The following is a 16,144-nucleotide window of genomic DNA, read 5'->3' as shown; positions in this document are numbered from 1 at the left end:
CCTCAGGGATTAAGGCACCTCAGCAAGCATTTGCAGTAACATTCAAAGAGCGTTGACTAATAAAGTAGGGTGACCACCCATCCGAAACTGGATGGGACAGTCCTGACTTACAGAGTTCAAGTTCCAGTCCCGGGCTGAATGACTCTGGGACATTACTTGTCCTGGATTCCCTATGGCACTGCTGTGTGCCCACCCGAGGCTCAGGGGCAGCACCAGCCTCTTCCCAGGGGTGGGTGTGCTGAGATGGGCCCCACTACAAGGCCCTGCCCCATGCTCCTCCTCTCCCCCGAGGTCCCCTCCACAGGCCAGGTCAGAAGCTGGGCTACTGTGGGGAACCCCAAACCTTGTACCTGCCCGGGCAGCGTGCCATGAGGGGCAGGGACATGTACCAGGATATAGACCTGGGATCTGATCAACCCCCATCCCATAGTAAACCAGCCTTGGGTGAAACTCAGGGAATTCACCACTAAAATTGAAAAAAATAATACTCTGCTGTTGATAAAGCACCCCCACCTCAGGAATGTCCCTAATGGGAGTTATAACCACCAAGGTTGTAAAGTTGAGACACCCAGGCTCTGGGAAAATTTTAGAGAGGATACAGAGACTCAATAAATGGTAAGATAGGTTTAATAGATTTGAAAGAGGTAGCTAGTTCTATCTATATAATGTAAATGAAAAACAATGCTCTTTGGAAATCAACTCCGGACTGCAGTACAATAAGAAATTGCAACGCATCATATTCCCTGCACAACTATGATGTGTATGGGTGCATGCTGGGCAAGTCGGGGGTAGCAGAGAACAGCAGGAGGGAGGAAGGGAAGGGAGAGGGGTTCAGCAGGGAGCCCAACAGTACACGTGGTGCTGGGCACACAGGCATTATTGCTGAGATGTAACGTGTGTGCCTATAACACAGCTGCCACGTTTGATAGGAACAAGGCAGAGCAGAGTCCGGGGAAAGAGGTGGGGAGGCAGCTGGAGTGAGTGTGCCAAGCTGTGTTGTCACCATGTGCATTTTCTCTGGGACCTTTCTAGAAAGGGGCTAGGCAAAGGCAGCATGCCCAGTGGTTAGAGCAGGAGATCTCTGCCCTATTTACAACTGAGCTAATGGCTCCCTGCCCTCTCCTATTCCCCACGATATACTGAGCTGGATGTTTCTGTCCCTGGGAGCTCAGTAAATCCCTCCAATACCTTCCCTCTGCCCAACCCAGCTCCCCTGTCCACATCTATGCCGGTGGCCCTGGGGGCCCCTCTTTGGCTTAAAGACCAGGTGCAGAAATTGGAAAGAATCAGAGCTGAAAAGGAAAGTGAAGTGATTAATCTGAAAGCAGAATCTGATGCTCTCAAAGCTACGTCTCTGACACAAGCAGCACAGATTGTAGGAATGCAGAAGCAGATATGGGACAGGGTCAGTGGCAAGTTGTGAGAGGAAGTGTCTGAGTTGAAAAAGCAGACCACAGAGAGCACAGCCGCAGTCAGAGCCCTTTTGAAAGATTCACAAAGCAGAACCTAGATAGATCATGAGGAACACGGAAGACAGATTTGTGCCCTTAAGGCTCAGTTGGGAAAGCGAAGGGGGATCGTGGCAGCGATCAGAGGGAATTGTAGCTGGGAGGAAGACATAGATTCAGAGGAGGATCTCAATACATACCCCCCTTATTGTAATTATGAGCTGAAGGACTCTGGTGAGTTCACCCTGGATCCCATTGGGCAGTCCCCATATAATCCCCTACAGGAATCACTGGAAGAGCTGCAAAGACCTCCTCCAATGGTCCCCATAGTCAGGGGCGGCTCTAGACATTTCGCTGCCCCAAGCACGGCAGCATGCCGAGGGGGGCGCTCTGCCAGTCGCCGGGAGGGTGGCAGGCGGCTCTGGTGAACCTTCTGCAGGCGTGCCTTCAGAGGGTCTGCTAGTCCCACGGTCCGCAGGTCCCACAGCTTTGGTGGACCACCCGCAGGCATGCCTGCGGGAGGTCCACTGGAGCCACCTGCCACCGTCGCGGCGGCTGGCAGAGAGCTCCCCGTGGCATGCCGCCCCAAGCACGTGCTTGGTGTGCTGGGGCCTGGAGCGGCCCCTGCCCATAGTCAGTACCTCTGTCACAAAAGGGGACCTCAGGGAGTCAGGTAGGAACAGAGGAGTGGGTGGAGACTAGACCCTTTACCCCTGACCAGGTTAGGGCAGTAGGGAAATCAGTTGGCCTGATGAATAGGAGCACAGCCTTGAGGTGGATGGTAAGAATATCTGGCATGGCTGGATTCACTCCAGCTCTTGTGGCAGCTATATGCAGGGAATGTTTGTCCTCCGAGGACTTTACAGGGCTCCCTCATGATATCCAGATGCCCCCCCCTCCCCAGGGCAAATGAGACAGAGAAGCACATAAATGTGCGAAGGGAAATAATACACACCCTCTTCCCGGGAGAAAGCCCACCAGTTATATTTCATCAAGAGAAGCATTGGGCTGGGGAGAGAGTAGAGAGTTATATAGCCAGAAAGGGATTGGCATGGAGACATTCTGGGCTGACAAATGTCATTAACACAGACTTTGCAGCCTTCCCTTTCAAACAAGCTTTAATCCAAGGAGTTCTCCCTTTAATTCGTATGGCCTTAGTGGGTATGGATCTGGCAGCAGTTCTAACAAGAGATATTGAGGATAGAGCAAAGCAGGCCTATGAGATCCAAAAGGATATCAATCCTCCTAAAAGGAAACCTGATAAGGTGCTGCTGTAGCCCCTCCAAGTAGCACACAGGAAAAGGAAAGAGAAGACAGACCCCATAAGGGTCAGAGCAGAACCCCCGACCCATGGCGGGGGAAATTTGGAAGCAGCTTTTAAAATATGAGCAAGAGGAAATGATAGACCAGCTGCCTACTGCTGAACAATTAGCAAAATTGGCAGAACGTGAACTGGCTGAGCATTGAGGAAAAGCGCCACTGCACCACCGATTGCTGCCCTTTAGGGACACTGGGCTACTCAGGATCCCCCTATTGTGGCATAATTAAACACCAATGAGTAGAGGAGGTTCACGGTTTATGTGAAGTTTGCAGAAAGGGCATTCGAACAAAATTTACTAGTAGACTCAGGTGCCAGCAACTCCCTAATTAGTACCAAAAATAAGCACCTGTTTGGACCTCTGGCTGGAGTCAAAACCTTACAGGGATTTAGCGAGGCACAGAACATTTTCCCCTTCTGTAAAAAAATCTCATATAATGTGAGGACAAAGAAGAGTGAGGGGCAATTTGGCTTGATGGAGTTGGGGGGAGAAGGTATTCTAGGAATAGATGCGTTGAGGGAGTTAAGGGTGCTGATTGATTGCGCTAACGAGGTTTTGTGGGAAATGCCTCCTGGCACCCCGTGGGCACCTGTGGAGATTCTAGCCAGCTACCTAATAGCAGCACTTAAGGCATCTAAGGAATTGGAATGGCCTGCTTGGCCCCCAGAGATTTTAGTAATTGCAGAGAACTACCGGGAGGTGTAGGCTAAGAATAAAATAAAATGTGGTAAAATGGATGCAGAAATCCTACTCACAATCCCTACACTCCATCATTGTAATCTTGGGGTGCCAAGTAGTAGTGGTTTTTGTTACCAGTCTAATGACATGTTAGACCTGGCGCAAAATCTGGTAATTGCAAGTCCCCTGACATATGAGTCAGTGATTACTGCCACCGGCACTTGTACCCCAGGGAAAGGAACATATCGAACTTGTAGTTCCTCCCTTAAATGGGAGAGTGGGCTAAAATGACCGCTTGTTAGTTGCTGTGCTGGTGTGTAAGTATGGGATGCCAACAAGAAGATCATTTGCTCAGTCTCGGCTGAGAGCCTTGAGCTTTTGTTGGACCTCCACTCAGGTGCATACAGAAAAGGTGTAACAGCGACCATGTAAAGGCCTCCTTGTGTGAAAGGTGACATTTAAGAGGGGAACTGTACGGGGAAACCTTGGCAAAGTGTAACAATGGCTGAACCACTATTGCTTATTGCTAACAGTAGCCAAGCCAGCAGGTCGTAAAATGCCCATGCAGCAGCCTTAATATCACCAAGGCAGCTTAACCCCGCACCCTTCCTGCTAAGAATGTTGAAATTGCTGATATACGTTATTTTAGAAAAACAGGAAGCTTGTCTATATCTACTGTAAAGGTAAGTGACGGAGTGGAGGGGGCAGAGATTGTTGGGGTCTCAGGGGTAAGAAGTGACATAGGGGCGTGTCTTCAGGGGAAGGGGAGTCATGAGAGTGAGATCATGGGGGGAAGGAACAGCATGTGGGGGCAGGACCATAGTTCGGGTGCCAGTGCCCCCCACGCACACATTAGGGAGCTTCTGTCACTCCTAGGTCAGGGGCCCAGAGAAATTTCTTCCCATTGGGGCCTACGGAGCCTGTAAACTCTGTGGGGAGCATCTGAGCAGCTCCAGCCTGAAGTAGGTGTTTGAGGAGAGCACGAGTCTTGTAGACTCACCGAGCAGTGTGTCAGCGCCATGGGCCAGAGATCTCCATGGAGGGGACTCACACACTCTTTTTGCCAAGTCAGGGCATTTAGATCCCAGGGAAAGAGCAATGAGGGTTGTTATGGAGCCTGGTTGTGACTCCAGAGGTAAGGCCAGGAGACACTTCCCATATTAACCATGATCATCCCCACTCTGCCTGTGACATTAAACTGCTTTCCCCTACCATGTCCCCTTAGGGCTCTCCTGCCTGGGGAGAAAACTCTGGACATTTCAGGCCGATCTGGGAACAGGAAGAAAATTGAATGTTTGGGTCTAGGAAAAGCCTCATGTTTTAAGTTTGTCTGCACAGCCCACTGCAGTGAGTCCCAGCACCGGGGTGACAGACTTGGGCTCGTGGGGTTTGCGCCATGGCATAAATAGCAGCTATGTAGATGTTTTGTCTTGTACTGGAGCTTGGGCTTTGAATCCCCCCTGCTCTCTGGGCTTCAGAGCCCAAGGTCCAGTTTCAGCTGAACATCTGCACAGCTATATTTACTGCTTTAGCAGGAGCCCCACAAGCCTCAGTCTGTCCACTTGGGCCTGAGACTTGCTGCCGTGGGCTGTGTAGATGGATCCAATGTGTCTCCAGAGATTTGGTTTGAAAGTTCCCAGAGTGTCTGACCAGGGCTGGTTAATGAGAGTGAGGGGGTGACTAGTGAAGCCATTAACTGGAGACACCTGAGTACCTGGGGCTCTGATATGGTCTCTGTGACCATTATCTGCTCTGGGAGATACCCGGGGAAGCTGCAGAGGGTCTATGCCACTCACAGAGTCCACGGAAAAAAATCATTCTGGACACAGAGATCAAGCTGGAACCAAGTCTCCATTTTCAGCCTGACTGAATGGGGGAGAATTTTCCTGGCAAGGGCAAATTTAACAGCAGTTCTCGAGTGTTTCATAGCTGATGTCTTGAGCCTGGCCTGCTCATAACTGCGCTTTTCTGGGGTTGTTGACAGTTACTCACTGTAAGTCACTGGAATTTGGGCTCCTAAGTTGGTTAGGCACGTTTGAAGTGGATCTGAGTGAAATGTTTTGGACAAATAATTTGTTTGCAGAAAAATTATTTTTCAGGTCGACTAAAATTATTTGTGAATCCATGTTGAGTTTGCTGAATAGTTTCAATGAACAGAAGAAGGTGCCACTGCTTCCTTTCTAACCTTTAGCCCAGAGGCTGGGCCCTCAGCTGGGAGACCCAGGTTCATTTCCCCCCATATGAAGTGGGGAAGGAATTAGAATTTGGTTCTCCCCCCTCAAGTGAGGGCTGGAACTTCTGGGCTCCGAGTGTCTGATGTGGGGCTCCCTTAGTCTCTCCTGCTGAATATGTCCTCCGTGTCTAAACACTGCCATGGACCCTGGGCCAGAGCGTGGGAGTGAGAATGACTTTGCAGCCCAGTGGGTTGGGCCCCAACCTGGGAGCCCAGAGTCCAGCTCCCCTGCTCCAATGACCCTGTAATTATTGATCCATAACCCCAGTGACAGGAGGGGTTACAGTCTCTGGCACAACAGTGTCTCAGGCTGTGTCTGCCAGGGTTGCCTTACACCAGTGTAGCTGCCCCGGAGCAAACCCTTAGTGCATACACACTGCACAGGTGTGAACTGGGACTGGCACCTGCTTCAGCTTATCCCAGATGGAAGGGGCAGTAAGCGGAGAAATGCCCCCTCCCCTCCCCACTGACCAGGCCTCATTAGCAATGACCCTGAAGGTGGTGCCTGTGGGGCCGACGTGGAGAGTCCCAGCTTCACCCCTAAGACAGGACTGCCTGCCCAGTGTGTGTGGGGACGGCACCGACCTGCTCTTAGTAATGAACCAGCCGCACCCAGCCCCAAAACAACAGAGATTCTCAGCATTCTGTACCTCCCCTCCCCTCCTCTGTCCCCTGGTCCCCCCTTCTCACCATGCTCAGTCCCCCAGTGCCCATCCATAGCCTCACCACCCTTCACTCCCTGGTGCCCTCCCCTGTTCTCATTTGGCTTCTGCCCCATGACATTCATCCTTCCACTTAAACACTGCCTCCACCTCCCAGGCTCCTGGTCCTCTCATTGCCCATTCCCTGCCCCACTTGTGCCTTTCTCTCTCCGCATTCCGCCTCTGCCCCCTTGGCACATGCCTCTCTCCTAATCTCCTCTGTCGCCTGGTGTCCCCCTGTAGTGAGGCAGCCTGGCTCCCAGCCGCCCCAGAGAGGGATGAGCCCCTCTGGATGCCAAAGTGGGCGGAGTCACTGGAGCCTGCGCCTGCCCCCTAGAGGTCAAGGCGCAGGGCAGGAAGTATAAAAGCCAAAACCCAGGACTCAGAAGCTGCCTGGCTGCCGGAGAGGCCAGATGCTGATGCCCTAGCTCCCGCTGGGGAGACTCCTGCCGCCTGTGACCGACTCGAGGCCTGGCCATACCTGCGGAGGCCGGACACTGACCAGACGCCGGAAGAGCCAGTAAGCCTACCAGTGCGAAGGGACCCAGAGGAGCTGCCCAGCTTACCGCTCGCTGAGTATCCCGAGGAGCCCATGGTACTAGATGCCAGGGAAGATGCCACCGAGATGCAGGTACTGGTAGAGGGGGAGGTTGGAAGTAGCCCAGGGGCAGCCAACCCTAGTCTGGCTGCAGCACACCCAGAGCCAATGTCAGTGTGTTGTGGCCAGGATCCCCACTGACACAGCAGCAGGCTGCCTGCCACTGTTAGGGCCCCGGGCTGGGACGCAGAGGAGTGGGGAGGCCTGCGTCCCCCCCGCCACCCCACTCACGGGTGGCAGTCTCCCCCTCGCCCTGACGCTCAGGACCAGGGGCCTGGGCTTTGCTCTTGAACTGTAGTTTGTGGCCCCGGCCTGACCTAGGGCCTGGGCTTTATACTGAACTGTCTGCTCAACCCCTGCCTGAGGGTCTGAGCCCTGAACTGTTGTTTGCGGCCCTGCCCTGACCCAGGGCCTGGGCTTAGTACTGAACTATTTGCTTGACCCCTGCCGGGGAGGCCTGAGCCCTTGTCTGTTTCCTGCTTCACCAGGCTAATTCGCCAGCTCACCAGATTTGTGTCGTGAGGCAGCCTGGCTCCCAGCTGTGCCAGAGAGGGGCGGCCTCCACAGCACATGACTACGCCCCCTCTGCCCTCTGTCCTCCCTGGTGCCCCTATCCTGACTCTCCTCTGCCCACCTGGTGTCAACCTTTCCACTCAGTCCCCCTTGGCACCCTGGCTCCTGCCCCACTTGTCACGCCCTAGTCCACTCCCACCTTCATCTCTCCTCATCCCACTTCTGCCCCCAGATGCCATCCCTTCTCCCTTACCTCCTCTACTCCCTGCCCTCTCCTCACCCCCTCTACTCCACTGATTCCTGCCTCTCTCCTCTACCTCCCTGTGCCCTCCCTTCTCATCCCCCCTCTACCTCCTGGTACTGACCCTATCCTCACCCTCCTTTGCCCTCTGGTGCCCGCTCATCCCCTCTTCCCCATCAGCCTCCTGATGCCCATCCCTCTCCTCACCCTATCTTCTGCCTAATGTCCTCCTCCTCACCATCCCCAATCACCCCTGCAGTTCCTGCCCCTCTCCTTAACCCTCCTTACCCCCGGCATTATGGGGTGCAACATCACACATATAATCAGTAATCAAGATATGACCCTCCCTTTTTTGTTGTCTTTCTCAACTTGATTAGAAAAATAGCCCCTAACCTCAAATGCTATTTTCCTGTATTAAGAAATCTCTTCTACCATATTTTTTTGTGTTCAGCAATAGACAATATTTCTAAAGAAACACAATGTACTGTCAATATCCACTGTTGATTTCAATGTGCTGCAGGGCTCTTTGTGTTTTTGGTCTTCGGGACACAAAAAATGTTGTAGTTTGGTAAATCAGTGGAGAAGAGGTTGTATTTCTTAAGTGAATAATCACAAATTAACTTCATTATATTACAGCTGCTGGCACTTGGATACTTACCATGCAATTTGGCGAAAATTCATTGGAAAACCTTCCTTCTTGGCCATACTTCAGTTGGAAGGGTGAAATTTTTGTTGTTGTGTGAGGTTTACAGCACAAAGGAAATAAAGTTTCTCCAAGAAATTCATTCCATTTGTTCTGAGTTTTTTCCACCATCTTCTGGAATGCTCTGTAAGAAATGCCTGAATGGTCTAATTTCTTAAAATCAGTGATTGAATCTAATTTCTTGAAGAGATAGGAGGCATATCACATGACATTGCTAGGACTACTTTTTATTTTAAACTTGGTTCAGTATGAACATTTTCAATGTAATTCAATTTTGAAGATTTATTCACAATATTCTATTTATGACAGGACACCCTCTCTTTACCTTAATTATTCAAAATAAATACTATCTTACCAACTGACCTTGGTGCCTCCATTCAGCAAATGTTCTCCCACTTGAAGCACACCAGAGCTGTTGCATCTGCTGAATATATGGGGAGAGGAGGCTGTGAAGTTCCAGCTCTGCTCCAGCCATAGGAATTGCAATACCTAGGGGCAAATTTCTCATAGCTTGTTGGATAAGCGCTACAAATGGGACACACAGCAGTACCATGTGAAGGTAAAGGAGCTGAGGCATGTGTACCAGAAGGCAAGGGAGGCAACCCATTGCTCTGGTGCTGTGGCTAACGTCTGCCACTTCCATAAGGAGCTGAATGCCATCCTTGGCGATGACCCCACTTGCACTGCCAAGAACCTTGTGGACACTTTGGCGGGGCTGGAGATGGGGCACAGTGGGCAACCCTGAGGACAAAGTCGTGGATAAGGAGGTTGAATTGAAAGATGATGTGGACCACATGGCAGGGTCGTCTGGTGGCATGGTGAGTCAGGACCTCTTTTTCACTCCTTAGGGGTCTAGCCAGTCCCAGCAGTCTGGCTCTGGAGCTCATGATGCAGGAGAGGAGAGTTCTGGTAAGTGATCTTTTTGACGTTATGCTACTCAGTTATATAAGGTAGAGCTGTACTTCCCTCTGTATATTCTAGAAGTGGGAGAAAGGATAGAAATGTGCAAGACTAACTGTAATTGCATGTGCTGCACATTCCCCTGTGCAGCTAAGCAGTGCAGCAGAACAGTATGTTAATGCACACCAACATTTCACTGGAGTCTTCTAGAGAGATCTCTAGGAAACTTTCCTGGAGGTAGTTGCCCATCCTTTGCTGAAGGTTCCTTGGCAGAGCTGATTTGTTCCTTCCCCCATTGTAGGAAATTCTTCTGCACCAAACAGCAATGACTTGTGCAGCAACCAAAGCAGCACACAGGCGAGCAGCATAGGGACTGAGTCTGAAGCCAGATGCATGCAACAGATGCTCCCTCACATCCTTACTTACTCTTAGGAGTGAGATATGGGCTTCAATGACCCCTGCCTGAGGAGTATGGTGGCAGAATTTAAAACATGGTCCCCCAGCACCTGCAGTTATCCCCCTAAAAAACCACCTAGACCCATTTGCCCCATCTTCATCCCCCCACCCCCTTCCCTCCTGGGCTGAACTCACCATTTTTCTGGTATTCGCCAAGATATGTGCTTGTGTAGGGACAGTAAGGAAGTGATTCATATGTAAAATGAGGAGTAGTTTACTGAAAAGATTCAGTGCTATGTGTGAACTAACAATCATGCTTCTATTTACTGTTTCTTGGGCTCCTGCAGATGTCGTCTTCAGGAGAACCAGCTACAGACCAGCGGAGTGTCTCCGCCAGATAAGGAAGTGACCACTGTGGAGCAAGGAAGATATGTTCTGCAAGGTGGTCCAATCCTCAGAGGCCAAAAAAAAAAAAAAAAAGAGAATGCTGGGAGTGGAGAGAGATCCTGAAGGAGAAATTTCAAATAAAAACGCAGGACAGAAAAGAAAGTGAGGAGCACGTTGTATTGGACCAGAACTAAGAAGATGTTAAAAGTGATGGAGGAGCAAAGAGAGATGTTGAAGTCCCTAATCACTCTCCAGGTAGAACACATGTATGCTCGTCTGCCTCCCCCCCACCAGCCAATATATCATTGCTTTCATGCCCTCCCCAAACTCCTCCCACGCATTCCTTGCAACTTCCCAAAATGTCTCAGTACTGTTAGTATATAGGCCTGTTTGTTAGCCTGAGATAGAATTATGAGTTTGACTTTTTATACTTTTATGTTCTTATTAATATGTGTGAAAAAAAGAACAAAGACACTGTGTGTTGCATTTCTCATATCCAGATGAGGCTTGCAGTATAACGAGAAAAGATAAGGGACAGAGTTAAAAGTGTTCCTGGGCAGAGTGGGAGTGTAATATATGAGCATACACTGGAAGGCTGCCTGGCTCATCTCTCAAGCCAAGATCAAGCAACCAGTTAGAAGGGGCAAGGCGGGATGTGGGGCAGGCATAAGACCCACTAAAAGACAAAGAAAGATGTGACCTTGGCCAGGACACAACCCCACTCTCTACCCCTCCCATGGAGTACAAAAGAGGTGGTATCAAGCCCCCAGACTCATGACCCTCCAAAATGGAATATGACCATAAATTGTAAGGGTGGGACTAGGGACATGTATTACAGCTATATTTATACCTCCTATGGAGGTGAGTGGACAGGACACTGGGAAACAAGGCTCTGCAGCGTCAGAGCTATGGATATGCTTGCTTGAAACTAACCCCAATAAACATTGCGTTGCCCGAACTTCAGACTTCTGATCTTCTGTTTTCTATCTGCATGACAAGAACCATGGAATGGGGTGAAGGGAAAGCCCCTAAGTAGTACCCCATTCACTCCACCCCCTCAGACAGCTTCCAAAATGATAACTGGACATACACACAGCTATGAGAGCCTACACTGCCCTACACTCTTATTACCCTTCCAATCAAGACTTGTGTTTGTTTTTAATTTTCATTTACTAAAAAAACTCTTTTAAACATAACCAAACTTTATTTGTCTTCTGCTGCTAGTAATAATGCATAGTGCCAATTGGATCCTTTGCTGATTGGAAATCCCAGTCAGGGATCATGACAATTTTTATGCAAGGCAGCAAGTTAACAAAGCCTGGCAGAGTCCTGTATATGAAGACACATTACTGGAGCTCATTGTCAAAATGTTGCTTCAAAGCCTTCATGATTTGAATAGGCCCCCATTGTGACATTTAATAGTCCTGGCATCTGTCTTCTCAAAATCAGCTGCCAGGTGATCCAACTCAGTGCTCCATCCCAGGGGAAACTTTTCACCCTTAGCCTCACAAATATTATGGAGCGCAACACAGGCTGCTATGACCCTGGGAATATTTTCCTCATTTAGGTCTAACGTGGCATAAAGGCAATGCCAGCGGCATTTTCTACAGTCATTCTGTATCTGCTCAGCCTATTGTTCAGCACTTCTCGCTGCTGTCCAGGTTTCCTATGTAAGGCTTCTTGAGCCATGGGAGGAAGGGGTACGCTGGGTCTCCCAGGATCACTATGGGCATTTCAACATCCCTCACTGGAATCTTCTGGTCTGGAAAGAAAGTCCCTGATTGGAGCTTTCTGTACAGGCCAGAGTTCCTGCAAATGCATATGTCATGCACCTTCCCAGACCACTACACATTGATGCCAGTGAAACATCCAGGGTGATCCACATGCACCTGTAATACCATAGAAAAATACCCCTTTCTATTGAAGTACTACATCACAAGATGATCCATGGCCAAAATGGGAGTATGTGCACCATCTATCTCCCTGCTGCTCTTAGGAAATCACATTGTCACAAAGCCATCCACTATTTCATACATAGTGCCAAGAGTCCTTCATAGCAGGATGCAATTAATGGCCCTGAACACTTGCATTGATGTGGTCCCAGTGGTGGACTTCCTGACTCCAAACTAATTTGTGCCCAAACAGTAACAGTCTGGAGTCACCATCTTCCACAGAGTGATCACCATGTTCTTCTCCACCGAGAGGGCAATTTTCATTTTGGTGTCCTTGTGCTGGGGCAAGCTCTGCACACAGTTCCATGAAGAAGGCTTTCCATACATGGGCAGCAGGTACCATAGGCCAGGAGAGGCTAAGCCTCCCAAAACTGCTGACCCAGCACATTTGAGCACCAATGCCTGGGCCATGGCCACACCTGCACTCCACCCTGAGGCCCCACTCTTTCCCCTGAGGCCTGCCCTTGCTCCACCCCCTCCTGTCTCTGCTCTGCCCCTTCCCCTGAGGCCCCCACCATAAACTGCTCACTGAGTAGGGAGAGAGGCAAGCAGTGGGAAGGGGGGGCTGAGTGGGGAAGTGGCCGAGCAGCTCCGCCACTTCCCCCTATGCCTCCTCTGCCCTCTGCTTGCTCCTCTCCTTCTCAGTGGACAAGAGGAGTGATGGTGAGAGGCAGGTGAGAGGGCTGAGTGCAACCCCCACCCTGTCTTAACCTCAAAACTGGGGCTGCAGGGTGGGGAAGCAGCCCCAGTGTGAGAATCCAGTAGCACAAAGTGGTGCAGAGGGCTGCAGCCAGCGCTCCAGTGCACAGGCTGGTGGAGGCACTGGTTTGGGTGGACTGGTCGTGCTGTGCTGGAGTCCTATGTCCTGGCCCCAGGATAGGGGTGGATTTTGCCTCCCCAACACCCCTCTACTCAGATTACATTTCTTCCCCTCAAAATAAACAAACTTATCATAGCAGATTGGAACAAGATCCATCCCCTTTTTAATTCTGAATTTGTGCTTGGGATGTCAGTGGTCAGTGCAGTCCCTCAGAGGCACCCAGACCCTATGAGGCACAGCTGGCTTTCAACACTCTAGGGCTGTCTCTGCACATGCTCAGTGTGAACCCTTTGGTGTGGCAGCCATGGGAATCTCAGAGCTGGTCTTTTCAGGCGAAGGCACCAGTGATCAGAATAGTGCTGTGATGTCTGCTTCCCAGAAAGGGCTAGTGGGTCCCATGGGGGTAACCCTCCAGTGAGTGAGATGCTGATGCAAAGTTCTCAGTCCTGAACTTTTCCCTGCCAGGGAGCAGGAAAACATTGGTAGAAGCCTCCACTCTTAGAAAAGCTGTTTTACTTAAGGAGCTGTACCTTGGGAACCCTTCATCAACTGGCCTCAATTTGGACCACTAGCCCGACCCTGCTTCTCCATAAGCCATTGCAAATGTCAAGTCAATTGGAAGAACTGCGTAGATTTTAGAGCACTTAAAATAGTCAAGTTTTAAACAGAAAGCTGATCTCAGCTGTGACTCTACTCATCCAGGTGGTCCACTACAATGAGGGAGGTGAGGTGAAAGCATCCCCACCACCTCCTCCAGCCATTGTGTGCGCAGCTAAGCAGGTCCCTAACTCCATGCATGGAGGCCTTAGCACATACCCCTCTCATTGACATCTCCCATTGGCTAGTTTAGGTGACTTCTCAACTAGAGTGCTGGTTTTTGTGGATTGCAGTCTAAGGACTTGGCTACTCTGGCACTTTACAGCGCCACAACTTGCGCGCTCAGGGGTGTGATAAAACACCCCCCTGAGCACTGCAAGATGCAGCGCTGTAAAGCCTCATTGTAATCAGTGTGGCAGCACTGGGAGCGCGGCTCCCAGCACTGCACGCTACACCCGTAGAGGATGTGGTTTACATGCAGTGCTGGGAGAGCTCTCTCCCAGCGCTGGCGTTCTGACCACACTCACACTTCAAAGCGCTGCCGCAGCAGCGCTTTCAAATTTCAAGTGTAGCCATACCCTAAGGGTGTGTCTAAGATGCTGTAGCACTGTAGTGTAGACACTTCTTACATCGATAGAAGGGTTTTTTCCATCAGTGCAGTTAGTCAACGTCTGGGAGAGGCACTAGTTAGGGCAACAAAGAATTCTCCTATTGACCTAGCTGTGTCTACATCAGAGGCTAGAGAGACATAACTACATCACACAAAGTGTGAAATATTTCACTGTCCTGAGCGATGTAGCTAGGCCAACCTAAGTTTTAGGTGCAGGCCAGGCCTCAGGAAGAGTAAAGGAATGTCTGCACTGCAGCGGCACAGCTAGAGGGCTACAACTGTGTGGCTGAAGCACCTTACTGCACATGCTTCCTATGTTGATGGAAATGGTTATTCCATCCCTCTAGTTAATCACCCTTTCTGAGAGGCGATAGCCAGGTCAATGGAAGAATTCCATTGTCTGCACTGGGGGCTAGCTGTGGCACTCAGGGCACACAATTTCTCCCAGCCCTGAGGGACAGAACTGGGCTGATGTATGTTTTAAGTGTAGACCAGGCTTAAGAGGGGTTTCCCTGGAGCTAGCTGAAAACACAGGGTCTGAGGGACAGGCTGACAGCTTTATGTGTGTGTGAGGCAGAGACAAAGAGAAGCAGTCGTGAGTGTGATCCTGGCAGGAAAGACAGAGCTTGCTTGAGGCACAGGAGTCCCTAGAAAGGCAGATGTGGAGTTCTGAGTAAGGAAACTGCCTGCAGTTTTTTGTTTCTACTGTGTCAGGGGCACAGGAATGTGTGGATATTGTAAATAATAATGACTGCACCAAAGAAATACCTGACTCCTATAATTAATTTATCCTGCCAATGGAAGAACCTAAAAGTCCCCAAATACTGGCTAAAAGCTGAGGTCAAAGAAGCAATGATACAACCTGAGTCAGAATCTAGACTATGTGTTGGTGGGAAATATTTCCAGGGAGCTGTAGCAGCAAAGAGCCTGTGCAGAGGAGTAGATTGTGCTAATTGTGGACTCAGCATATCCGTCTTTGTATACTGTGCAGTCCCCATTGTCCCTGCTCTTCAAGCTGGCACACCTCTCCCTAGAATCCAGCAAAACCAAAACTAGGATCCCTGGCTTGTATTTTCCCCCCTCAGAACCAGTCCACACAGTAATTATGAGCTCAGTATTGGACAAAGGAGAAAAAATGATTGGAAGAGACTGGGGCAGCTGGATTAGGGTGGCGGTGGTAGGATTGTTCTTTTCCCTTCTGTGTTTTACAAAGTTTAAACCTAAATTCTTTCCAGCTCTTAGCTGGTGTTTTGAAGGGGCTGGACTGTAACCATAATATGACTCTTCATCTCAAGGGTTGCTGCTGTTTTCATGCCTTGTCACTCGTATACACCAGCTGCTTCTGACCTTAACTCAGGAAGCTCCTGTAGCCCAGCTGGTCCCAGGCAGGTAGCTAGATGTTCAGCAAGACACAGTCAGGCCAAGGCTTCTCTTCCCATGCAGTGTCACTGAAATAACTCAATGGGGTTTAGTTCCCACCTAGTTTTGTTTCAGTGCAAGTGGCTGTGGACACCCTTGTGAATTAAGAATGTCCTAGTTTGATTGAGACATATCTTTCTTGTAGAACTTGAAAGGACCTTGAAAGGTCATCAAGTCCAGCCCCCTGCCTTTGCTGGCAGGACCAAGTACTGATTTTGCCCTAGATCCCTAAGTGGTCCCCTCAAGGATTGAACTCACAACCCTGGGTTTAGCAAGCTAATGCTCAAACCACTGAGCTATCCCTCCTCCACGAGAGCACATCTACACAGCACCTGGGAGGTGTGATTCTCAGCCCGGGTAGAAGTCCACATGTTGAATCTGCTGGAGCTAGCACACTGTCAATAGCAGTGCAGCTATGGAGGTTTGGGCTAGCCACTAGAGGACAATCCAGCCCGACTCCCACCTGGACATGTACTGTGTAGACATACCCTGACTTTAAGCATTTGTCATCTTGTTTGTTTGTTTCCCTCGCCCCTTTTCCTTTCATTGCCTTTTTGTTTCTTTACACCTTTCTACTCCAGTTCCTTATCTATGTAGTTCCTACTTCCTTCTTTTCTTATCTTTCTCCT

At 50.0% G+C, this 16,144-nt stretch overlaps 1 long non-coding RNA gene across 1 annotated transcript in view; it reads right to left on the bottom strand.

Annotated features, from left to right (window-relative positions):
* Positions 1–16,144, bottom strand: part of LOC142047690 (uncharacterized) — a 459,131-nt gene that overhangs the window by 71,122 nt on the left and 371,865 nt on the right. The window lies entirely within an intron of this gene.

Source organism: Chelonoidis abingdonii, chromosome 13 (genome assembly GCF_003597395.2).
Source record: "Chelonoidis abingdonii isolate Lonesome George chromosome 13, CheloAbing_2.0, whole genome shotgun sequence".
NCBI lineage: Eukaryota > Metazoa > Chordata > Testudines > Testudinidae > Chelonoidis > Chelonoidis abingdonii.
The sequence above is the reverse complement of the archived record's forward strand: the minus strand, read 5'-3'. Positions and strand labels throughout refer to the sequence as shown.